This window comes from Haliotis asinina, chromosome 11 (genome assembly GCF_037392515.1).
Source record: "Haliotis asinina isolate JCU_RB_2024 chromosome 11, JCU_Hal_asi_v2, whole genome shotgun sequence".
Lineage (NCBI taxonomy): Eukaryota > Metazoa > Mollusca > Gastropoda > Lepetellida > Haliotidae > Haliotis > Haliotis asinina.
In genome coordinates this window covers 10,378,406-10,389,598 of record NC_090290.1, presented here as the reverse complement: position 1 = coordinate 10,389,598, position 11,193 = coordinate 10,378,406, and positions in this window count along the sequence as shown.

Sequence of the window (11,193 nt, the reverse complement as noted above, 5' to 3'; positions counted from 1 at the left end):
CTGGTGTCACGCCAGAATGACGCTGCTCAATTAATTGTACTTAATTATCGTGTAGAAGAAAGGTATCACAGATAATCATAGATCAGTACGAATGATGTCACGCCTTTCACTTGTTGCATGTTCAAATACTGCCCAAATCTTAGGAAATGTCCGCAACATTAACTAGCGTACTGCTTTATACAGTCTGCACAGAACATCCTCGTTTTCAAGATTTTTTTCACTTTATCTTTAATTAATATTCCCTTTTTAATTGTGTTTAAACTTGAAAGGTTGTTATTCTTGTGTTGACTAATTATACCAACGACATCCATTTATAATACCGTATTTATTCTATTTTGGAATCAAAGTAAATAGCAAATAATAAACTTTTCATAAACCTCACATTAGGAGGATGGATTTTGATAAAAATATAACATGTTTGTTTTACCTGAATTGAAAAAAGAATGCTGCTTCCCTGAAAAGTATATTGTTAAAGAAGTCTAAAGCAAGGCAACACTCAGATTTCAAGATCTAAACCCTCTGTTTTCTCATGTATCTTTCTCTCCATGCGAATTGAACCATCGATGAAAAATTTACAATAAATTCTAATCGTCACATCAAATGAATACAGCTACATTTAGGTAGTATAAATAATTTACCGAAAGAAATTCGAAGAGATAAAACAGTTTCTAAACGATGAGAACCGCATCGTAATTACTATCTGCCGTGTCTGTTTTAAACATGTTTTATTCATCCTGCTCCGAGTTCAGTTAAAATGTGTCCCGATTATTTTTTTTTATAAAACTAAGCGTCAAGAAAGACGCTTTGAGAGTTGATCATGCAAAACAGAAAACCCCCGCCACACGGCGTTGAAATATTAATAATTTAATGTTTAGACCTGATTTGGTACCCCTGTGAAACACAAAGTGACTTCCTCCTTTTCAAGACATTTTTAGTAGTATTTATGAGCGGATTTAGTGAATATTTCAAACGGCAGTAAAACGTGCAGAATGCATTTGCCAGATAATTGAATTACCTAGTGCATGTGGATGGTCTCTAATATCATTTTTTCTTCCATATGAATGCATTTTATGACTGTTACGAATCCATTTCTGAAAATTGTTTTTCTTCCTTCAGCGACGATGCGAGAACATTCGCCAAGGAAATTTAATTAAATGTTTATAGCTTCTACATCAGTTTCTTATTCTGTATTGTCAATTTATCGGATTCCTCATGCAGAAGACTAAAATATCCAGTATGTAATATTTCATTGCGGGTGCTGCTTAATTTAAAATTTATTTCCTGAGAAAACATCACAGTTACCGTTAGTGCATAGCTGTGAGGTAATGTCACGCTCACTGTCTAAGAAACCATAATTTCTTCAATTTTCAGACAATTCTGACATCGCTGCCATGTTAAAAATATTTCTTTTCTCAAACGGATCCTACTTCGGATGATTTACAAAGGTGTATGTATGTCAACTTGTCTGTTCCCAGCTTGTTTTATATCTGCCGAGGAGATATATTCTCAGAGTAAAACCTGAGAGTTTAGAACTATCTTACGTTCGCTTGAACTGTAATCGTCGGAATAGTCGAGTTTGACAGATGAGAAACTTGGTTCTGTTAAATCCTCCCGTTCTTGAGGATTTAAGACATTTTTGTTTAACTTGTCATCTTAGGTCCCATGTCTCTAAGACACAAAGGGTTACGTTTTTATGGGATTCACTCACGGTGACCATGTGGATAATAGAACCCTGACTTCGTGACGAGCCAAAGCTTTATTCGTCTACCCAACCGCCCCACAAACGATACAGAGCATCTTCAACGAGTGTAAACTGATATCAAATATATCAACACGAGTCGAAAACGCTAAAGTTTGTCTTCGATATATAAACTTTACCAAACGCGTACAACAGTTACGCTTTACAACAGCATAACTGGCAGGAAGTAGTGACGTCATTTTATTGTGACGCCACAAAGTGCACTGTGATGCAATTTCATTGTAGAGATCACTCTGATGCGTTATATAGAGGATATCATGCGAGTACCCATGTCATGCTGTATTTACGACACGAGTACCTATAAATGTGACGTCATAGTATTGTTCATGACGTCACGTCACCATGACAAAGGGATATTTTGCCCTAGGACATCGTATGAAAACTGTGAACCCCGATATTTTCTCCCTCGTAGATAATAATGTTTAGTATTACCCACGCGATATCGCATGTAGACGCCATTTTGAAATACTAAATCAATACAACAATTCAATATAAACTCATTTCAGTGAGGATATTGCATTATTTCACACCACTAAGCAGCTGCCCAGTTATGTTTATGAGTGGAAATGACCAACGGGGAATTGAAAGGCTTTTAACAGTTTTGAAATTGCTGTTTCATCTTGCCTCTTTTTGCTACAAAATCTATATGAACACGAATTAAGATTTAAAATGCAATCTCATCAGACTTATGCGTCACACACAGTTTTCCATGCATGTCCATCATCGATATACATAATTTGGACTTGTCAACTTGAAAGGCTAAATTTCAAAACATTTATTTTCTGCTATTGATCAGAATAGAGGTGGGTTGGCAGTGTTGCCATACAGTGACGTTACAACCGCAGACCCTTGAATACTGATCTTCAGTAACCCATGCTTGTCGGAAGAGGCGACTAACGGGATCTGGTGGTCTGGCTCGTCGACTTGGTTGTCACATGTCATCGGATCCATTGCGTAGATCGACGTTCATAATGTTGACCACTGGATTGTCTTGTCCATACTCGGTTATTTATAGACCGCCATCATACAGCTGGAGTATTGCAGAGTGCGGCATTAAACGATAAACCAACAAACCAACCTTTCAGGGCCGATATAATTTTCTACTGCATAAGTGTCCTTTGTTAGAAATAAAGATTACCGCGTTACTACCGGCACGGTGGAAACCTGGAACTGCTGTGATAATGCTGTTCAGTCACTTGTCCTTATTTTTTTGTCGTATCCCATTTGCGCAGATCGATGCTCATGTTGTTGATTACTGGATTGTCTGATCATATTGTTGAGTGCGGCATAAAACTATACTCACTCACCCACTCAATCACTCACTCATAACAATATCGGCCCAAATCCGTGCTGACTGTATGAGTTCACAATCATATAGTGTGTCAATGAATGTTTTTCAGTGATGTACCCAGTATATATATAACCTTGAGAAATCTAGACTTGCTGCGTCAAGGACTTCAGCATTGCAGGGGAGGGGCTCGGGAGTTGTGTAAGTAATGTGGTACAGGGACTGTGAGACAGACTTTGGCCAGCGTAGTCTGTGATACAGACCCTGGGAAAATTTGTTTCAAAGTCACTGAATCACATTTTTCTACCAACTGCGGAGCCCTCCCTGAAATGCTGTAGACTCAGATGGAGCAGTGAGTGACTATGGTTTTACCCCGCTTTTAACAATATTACCGCAACATCACGGTGGGGGACACCCGAAATGGGTTTCACAGATTGTAACGATATCGAGAATCAAACCCGGTCTTCAGCATGACAAGCGTACACTTTAACCATTAGGCTACCCCACCGCACCTGTAAAGTGAAACAATTCTAGATTTCCACAGGTATAGTTTTTTAACTATCAAGTTTATGTATATATTTATAGACTAAGCGTTAGCCTGATCCAACAAACTCAGCCTATGAATGCTGAAACATGTGAAAGGTGTAATGACAGGACCGGTTTTCATTCAGACTTCGAAACCCGTATAATCAACACGGACACGAAGTCTAGAATATGAGGTAGGTCTAGATTGACACAGTTTCTGAAAATGAAGAAAATCTCAGGGCTCCATCTCTTATATTTCGGTATACATGTAATTTCGAAACCGTTTTTATGCAAACTATTTCAGAGACTAGATGTTAGTCGAAATAAATTTCTCTACGGGGTATTAGAATAACGAGTTGTGATGGTTGGAGTAGTAGTATTAGCAGTAGTAGTAGTAGTAGTAGTAGTAGTACTAGCAGCAGTAGTAGTAGTAGTAGCAGTAGTAGTAGTAGTAGTAGTAGCAGCAGTAGTAGTAGTAGTAATAGCAGCAGCAGTAGTAGTAGTAGTAATAGCAGCAGCAGTAGTAGTAGTAGCAGTAGTAGTAGTAGTAGCAGTTGTAGTAGTAATAGCAGTAGTAGCAGTAGTAGTAGTAGTAGTAATAGCAGCAGCAGTAGTAGTAGTAGCAGCAGTAGTAGTAGTAGTAGCAGCAGTAGTAGTAGTAGTAGTAGCAGTAGTAGTAGTAGTAGCAGTTGTAGTAGTAATAGCAGTAGTAGCAGTAGTAGTAGTAGTAGTAATAGCAGCAGCAGTAGTAGTAGTAGCAGCAGTAGTAGTAGTAGTAGCAGCAGTAGTAGTAGTAGTAGTAGCAGTAGTAGTAGTACTAGCAGCAGTAGTAGTAGTAGTAATAGCAGCAGCAGTAGTAGTAGTAGTAATAGCAGCAGCAGTAGTAGTAGTAGCAGTAGTAGTAGTAGTAGCAGTTGTAGTAGTAATAGCAGTAGTAGCAGTAGTAGTAGTAGTAGTAATAGCAGCAGCAGTAGTAGTAGTAGCAGCAGTAGTAGTAGTAGTAGCAGCAGTAGTAGTAGTAGTAGTAGCAGTAGTAGTAGTAGTAGCAGTTGTAGTAGTAATAGCAGTAGTAGTAGTAGTAGCAGCAGTAGTAGCAGCAGCAGTAGTAGCAGCAGTAGTAGTACCAGCAGTAGTAGTAGTACTAGTAGCAGCAGTAGTAGTAGTAGTAGCAGCAGCAGTAGTAGTAGTAGCAGCAGCAGCAGTAGTAGCAGCAGTAGTAGTAGTACTAGTAGCAGCAGCAGTACTAGTAGCAGCAGCAGTAGTAGTAGTAGTAGTAGCAGCAGCAGTAGTAGTAGTAATAGCAGCAGTAGTAGTAGTAGTAGCAGCAGTAGTAGCAGCAGTAGTAGTAGCAGCAGCAGCAGTAGTAGTAGCAGCAGCAGTAGTAGTAGTACTAGTAGCAGCAGCAGTACTAGTAGCAGCAGTAGTAGTGGTAGTAGTAGTAGCAGCAGCAGTAGTAGTAGTACTAGTAGCAGTAGTAGTAGTAGTAGTAGCAGCAGTAGTAGTAGTAACAGCAGCAGTAGTAGCAGCAGCAGTAGTAGTAGTAGTAGCAGCAGAAGTAGTAGTAGCAGCAGCAGTAGTAGTAGTAACAGCAGCAGCAGTAGTAGTAGTAGTAGCAACAGCAGTAGTAACAGCAGCAGCAGTAGTAGTAGTAGCAGCAGCAGCAGTAGTAGTAGTAACAGCAGCAGCAGCAGCAGTAGCAGTAGTAGTAGTAGTAGTAGTAGTAGTAGTAGTAGTAGTAGTAGTAGTGACGGGGTGGCTTTTGGTATTTCTCAGAGACTGCTTTCAAAATTACAAAATGTCCAGAATACAGCCTGTCGAATCATAAGCAGAGCTTCAAAGTGCTCCCACTTAACACCTATCATGAAAAACCTCCACTGACTTCCTGTTAAATCAATAACTGACTTTAAAATACTGTGTTTTGTGTAGAAATGTCCGAAAGACAAAGGTCCAGAATGCAAAAAAGATCTTCCTACCCCATACTTTCCAGAAAGGCAGCTTCGTTCTCAGAATCTGAACCTACTATCTATGCCTCGTTTCAAACTGCAAACTTTTGGAAGGAAATCACTAGAGGAATTCCTCTCTACTCTGGAACTCTCTCCCTATCACTATTAAATGAGCAGCTGATTTTAATTCCTTTAAACGATTGCTAAAGACTCATCTGTTTATTATTACTGCATAATAACTAGCTACCAATCTCCCATTATATATATATATACATATACACATATATATAGATAGATAGATAGATAGATAGATAGATAGATAGAGATATATATAGATATATATCTACTATCTACCCACTTTGTTAGCGCTTTGAGCATGGTTCTTGTTCACATTTATTATGATGGTTATTATTACTATTGGGGGGTAGTAGTAGTAGTAGTAGTAGTAGTAGTAGTAGTGGTAGTAGTAGTAGTAGTAGTGGTGGTGGTGGTGGTGGTGGTAGTAGTAGTAGTAGTAGTAGTAGTAGTAGTAGTAGTAGTAGTAGTAGTAGTGGGAGTAGTAGTGGTAGTAGTAGTAGTAGTAGTAGTAGTAGTAGTGGGAGTAGTAGTAGTAGTAGTAGTAGTAGTAGTAGTAGTAGTAGTAGTAGTGGGAGTAGTAGTAGTAGTAGTAGTAGTAGTAGTAGTAGTAGTAGTAGTAGTAGTAGTAGTAGTAGTAGGAGTAGTAGTAGTGGGAGTAGTAGTAGTAGTAGTAGTAGTGGGAGTAGTAGTAGTAGTAGTAGTAGTAGTAGTAGTAGTAGTAGTAGTAGTAGTAGTAGTAGTAGTAGTAGTAGTAGTAGTAGTAGTAGTAGTGGTAGTGGTAGTGGTAGTGGTAGTGGTGGTGGTGGTGGTGGTAGTAGTAGTAGTAGTAGTAGTAGTAGTAGTAGTAGTAGTAGTAGTAGTAGTAGTAGTAGTAGTAGTAGTAGTAGTAGTAGTGGTAGTGGTAGTGGTAGTGGTAGTGGTGGTGGTGGTGGTGGTGGTGGTAGTAGTAGTAGTAGTAGTAGTAGTAGTAGTAGTAGTAGTAGTAGTAGTAGTAGTAGTAGTAGTAGTAGTAGTAGTAGTAGTAGTAGTAGTAGTAGTAGTAGTAGTAGTAGTGGGAGCATTAGTAGCGGTAGTTCCATACCGGAATGCAACATTTGACGTTAAAACATTTCCGCGGAGAAACCAAACTGTTTTACTTCTATGTCTCGCCCCAAGGTCTATCCAGACTATCGCTTACTTTAACTGACGTTTAATACACTTATCTGTACTACTTGGGGGATACGGAATGTAGACGTGTGTATTTTCAATCACAATCTCAGTCTCTTCACCATTAGCACGGAGACACATTATGGTAACACCATGGATTTATCACAGTGTTACCTTTTCATCATATTTTCTACACTGTATATTCTACATGTACTTCCAACATAAGTAATTGCAATTTTGCGAGTAGAATCGTGGAACCTTTCCGTGCAAAATATACATAACTGCGAGGTATGCATTGCATTTATCAATGACATTTCGGTAAGGGTACATTTCAAAAGAAATTCGACAAAACAAACTAAAAATAGATAATATCCACATGTTTTTCTAACTTATGCACATATTCATGCAGCAAATAAGTATTTTGTATTGTGTAGTACTCAACTCGAATTGGTAATCCATTGTTGTCACCGGACAAAAATATTGTCCTATAAATGTATAAAGATGTTTTGAGACGCCCCCTCTTTCCGACAAATTTAGAGTATTGATCTGTCTGGCTGCACGGATTGTATTAGCTGATATAGACAAGGCGAGCCCTGATCTATCGACAAGGATCCCTGAAATTGACACGAGTCTCTGCCAGGAATCTTTGACTGTGATTGAGGGGAGCTGGGTCTTTTGATGTAATAAAAGATTGAAATTAATGTAGTATTATTCAGGAGGCGCCATTCTTTGGACACAATGTTTAGTACGGTTATAGTGCCATAAGCAACATTGGTGGTAATTTCATAAAGACTGAAATATACACCATTACCCTGAGAGAGCTATCAGACAGACGCACGAGGTAATTAGTTAAGCAGCTGTATAATTTCCTTCCGACTATAATGGATTTATTCTAAAAAACAAACAAACATAGTTTGCAAATAAATTCTGACGTCATGTACAAAGTATGATTCCAGTGCGATTAGATTAAATTCCTTAATAAGGATGGAAGATGGTGTAACCGTATGTACAAATACTGGTTTATATTACCAGTTTTCTCGGTGATGAAAACACGTCTTCTTAAATTATGTGGTAAGGTAGCATATGTGCTCCGTTAGACAACGATATCGTTATTATACAGTTAGATGCCATACTTTCCGGTATGTCTGCACAAACAATGATCTCAATGATTTTTCATTTATTTATTTTGTTGTTGTTGTTGTTTTTCATATATTGATTGTTTTTCGAAATAGATGTTACAAAGCCATTTCCATATGTTTGACGGGTCCTTGCTTCAATTACAGTCGATTGTACAGTTACTTCATAATAGAACGGGTTTCAGTGTTATTTAATAACAGAAGGGGTTTCAGTGTTATTTAATAACAGAAGGGGTTTCAGTGTTATTTAATAACAGAAGGGGTTTCAGTGTTATTTAATAACAGAACGGGTTTCAGTGTTATTTAATAACAGAACGGGTTTCAGTGTTACTTATAGAATGTACCGATTCAGACTTACAACGATTGCACACTACATAATAATCTGAGAATCTTGTTTTTCATGTAAGATAACTCATTTCCTTTTCTGAAAAGTGTATAATTTCATGACACTGTATGCGCTAGTCACGCTAAATATTATTTGTCATTTTCACTCAAGCAGTGTCAAATATATTTCTCTTAGTATATTTCTCACAAATAACGGTTCGTATTTTCGTGAATGTACTTCATGATGTGTATGGATTTCACAAAAAGCATAACATAACATTTCTCCAATATTCGTCTTACTTCTATAATATTTATAATTTTATCTTTAATAAATATATATAGCTACAAATACTATGAATCCATATTTTTGTCAATATATACCTGGTTCGTATAAATTCGTACTTTTCTCAATACGTCACTCATAGTAAAACATCTGACAAACAGTAAGTCGCATAATCGCTATCTACCAATCTCCGGAAACTCCTGTCACAAACCAGCATTAAAAAGCATCAATTATATTTCCGAACTGATAATGATCTGTCATTTTTGAAAAAAACCCACACCGTCCCTTATAAACAAAAGGTCCTCTGAAACCTCGCCTAATGTAGAGGATGGGAGAGGACCTTCATTAAGTGAGTGGATATTCTTTTTCGCCGCACCAGCAATCTTATCATCACCGAGAACTATTGCTATGATTTCATTCTATTTCGCTACCAAACAGGCATTTCTATTCATGTTCTTTTTTTCGAATTTGTTCATTTCTCTTAAAAAAGGAAAAATGTTTCAAAGGTTCTATATCGTTTAAAAATATCCCCTATAACATTCATCGTTTAACGTTCATCGACTAAAACGCCTATAACGGTGAAATCGCCGAATTCATTTAGCTTGTTGACTGGTAGTTGGTATATTCATAGCTTGACGGTCTTAACGTTAAACATTTACGTGTGTAATTTACAACGATTGTGTTAGCAACATCGCTGTTGCTGAGTGGGTTAACGCGCGTTTACAACACATTGGAAATACATTGGAAAAGACCATTTTCTTATTGATTACAAAACCATTTCCTTGTTCATTGGCAGCACACGAGGCTAAGTGTGTCTAAAAGACACACCATTATCTCTGAAACATTAACCCCGGAAACGAGATGAGTGGTTTAAATAAAACGTTGGTAAAAGAAATTTGGCATACCATTCACTAGAATTAATAATAATAGTAATAATAATAATACATAATAATAGCCCATTTATCATGCACATTACTCCAAGCATAATGCATGCTCGAAGCGCCTAAACAATCTGATTATTGTTACCCCGGACAACCCAAGCTGTCTGTTAGAAGATTGGTGGTTACATGATTTATTCCACCGGGTACCCATTTTCTGCTGGGTGAACAGAGGCAATTTTGAACAAACTCACTTGCCTAAGGTGAGGCCACATGTGCTTTGTTCTCACTAAATACATGGGTTTGTCAGCTTCGTTGTAAATGAAAATATGGAATGACTATGTTCTTTGTCCTTTCTCTAAAAAAATGGTTCAAATAAAATTGCTATTAAAATTGTCGGGTATTTTTTTAGTATTTAATTCGGACAAATTTAATCCAGTACATTTTACACGTAATTACTTAAATTAACTATTTTGCGTTTACAGTCTGGAAGGTAATGAGAGGTAGTACGTGGTGGAGTGGAACTGGCATCCACAAATTCCCATCTATATTCTGCATGGCAAAACACCTGCTTGGAAAAATTGTTGATTACTTTGAAGTGAGTGAGTGAGTTTAGTTTTACGCGGCATTCAGCAATATTCCAGTTACACAGTGACGGTGTGTAAATAACCGAGTCTGGACCAGACAGTCAAGTGATCAACTGCATGCTAACATGATGACATGTGCCAACCAAGTCAGCGACCGTTAGTCGCCTCTTACGACGAGCATATGATAGTCACCCTTTGTGGCAAGCATGGATAACTGAAGACCTATTCTGTCCCGGATCTTCACGGCTCGATTACGTTGAAGGTACCCATAGTCATTGAACAATATACTAAACTCGCTTCGATCAAAAATTAATTTATGGTTCCTGAACAAATAATTGATTTATTGTCGTCATATCATCAAGTTGGGAAAGGGAAATGTAATTGATATTGTCAGGGATAACGAGATGAGTCCGTTACTTCTTACTATTATACACTGGACAAAATAAGTTAGGGATATTGTTATGTTTATAAGTGATATTTTACCAGTGTGTCAGTGAATACATAGATCATTATTCATATTTTCCAAATGCACATGTATCCCTAACTAATTTTGTCCAGTATATAAACTCGACGTTATGAGAATCGTGGAAAAGTAAATTACACTTATCAATAGCTGAGCAGTATAATAAAAGGACATAACCACATTTCGGTGATGTAGGTAATGAGATTTTCACATTAAAATGTCAATGTCCTGGATATAGATAGTTCTATCCTTTTTTCATCTTCCGTGAAGAATATAAATAAGTCATCGTTACTCTTCTCATTCGAAAATACATTATGATTTTTATGAATCTTCATGATCTCATTATCCTTTCAAATATAAAACTTAAACCTAATCGCCACTCAAAAGAATCCAAAACGTACATTTGGACATTAATTGTGGATAAATTGGAACCCACGATATTTTTCGTTTAGATACGAGATGACGTCAATGATAAAAATTTAATACGCCTCGTAATCGTAACCTTTCATACAAGTAATGAATATGTCGTCGTCACAGATTGATGACACATATGAACAACGCGATTCACGTGCTAGTGAGCGGGGGGATAATAAGCTGTGACGTCAACGACAAACAGCTCCGACCGATAATGCGTTATTAGATCTAACTGCCGTTGGGTTGATAGCATCGACGTACAAGACGACAAGTCAGAAAGCGCCCCGAGTCTTGCAGTGCTGATTATAGCACGGTGCTTGTTGAGCGTCATGTATGTTATTACATCAGTATGACATGTCATGACGAATG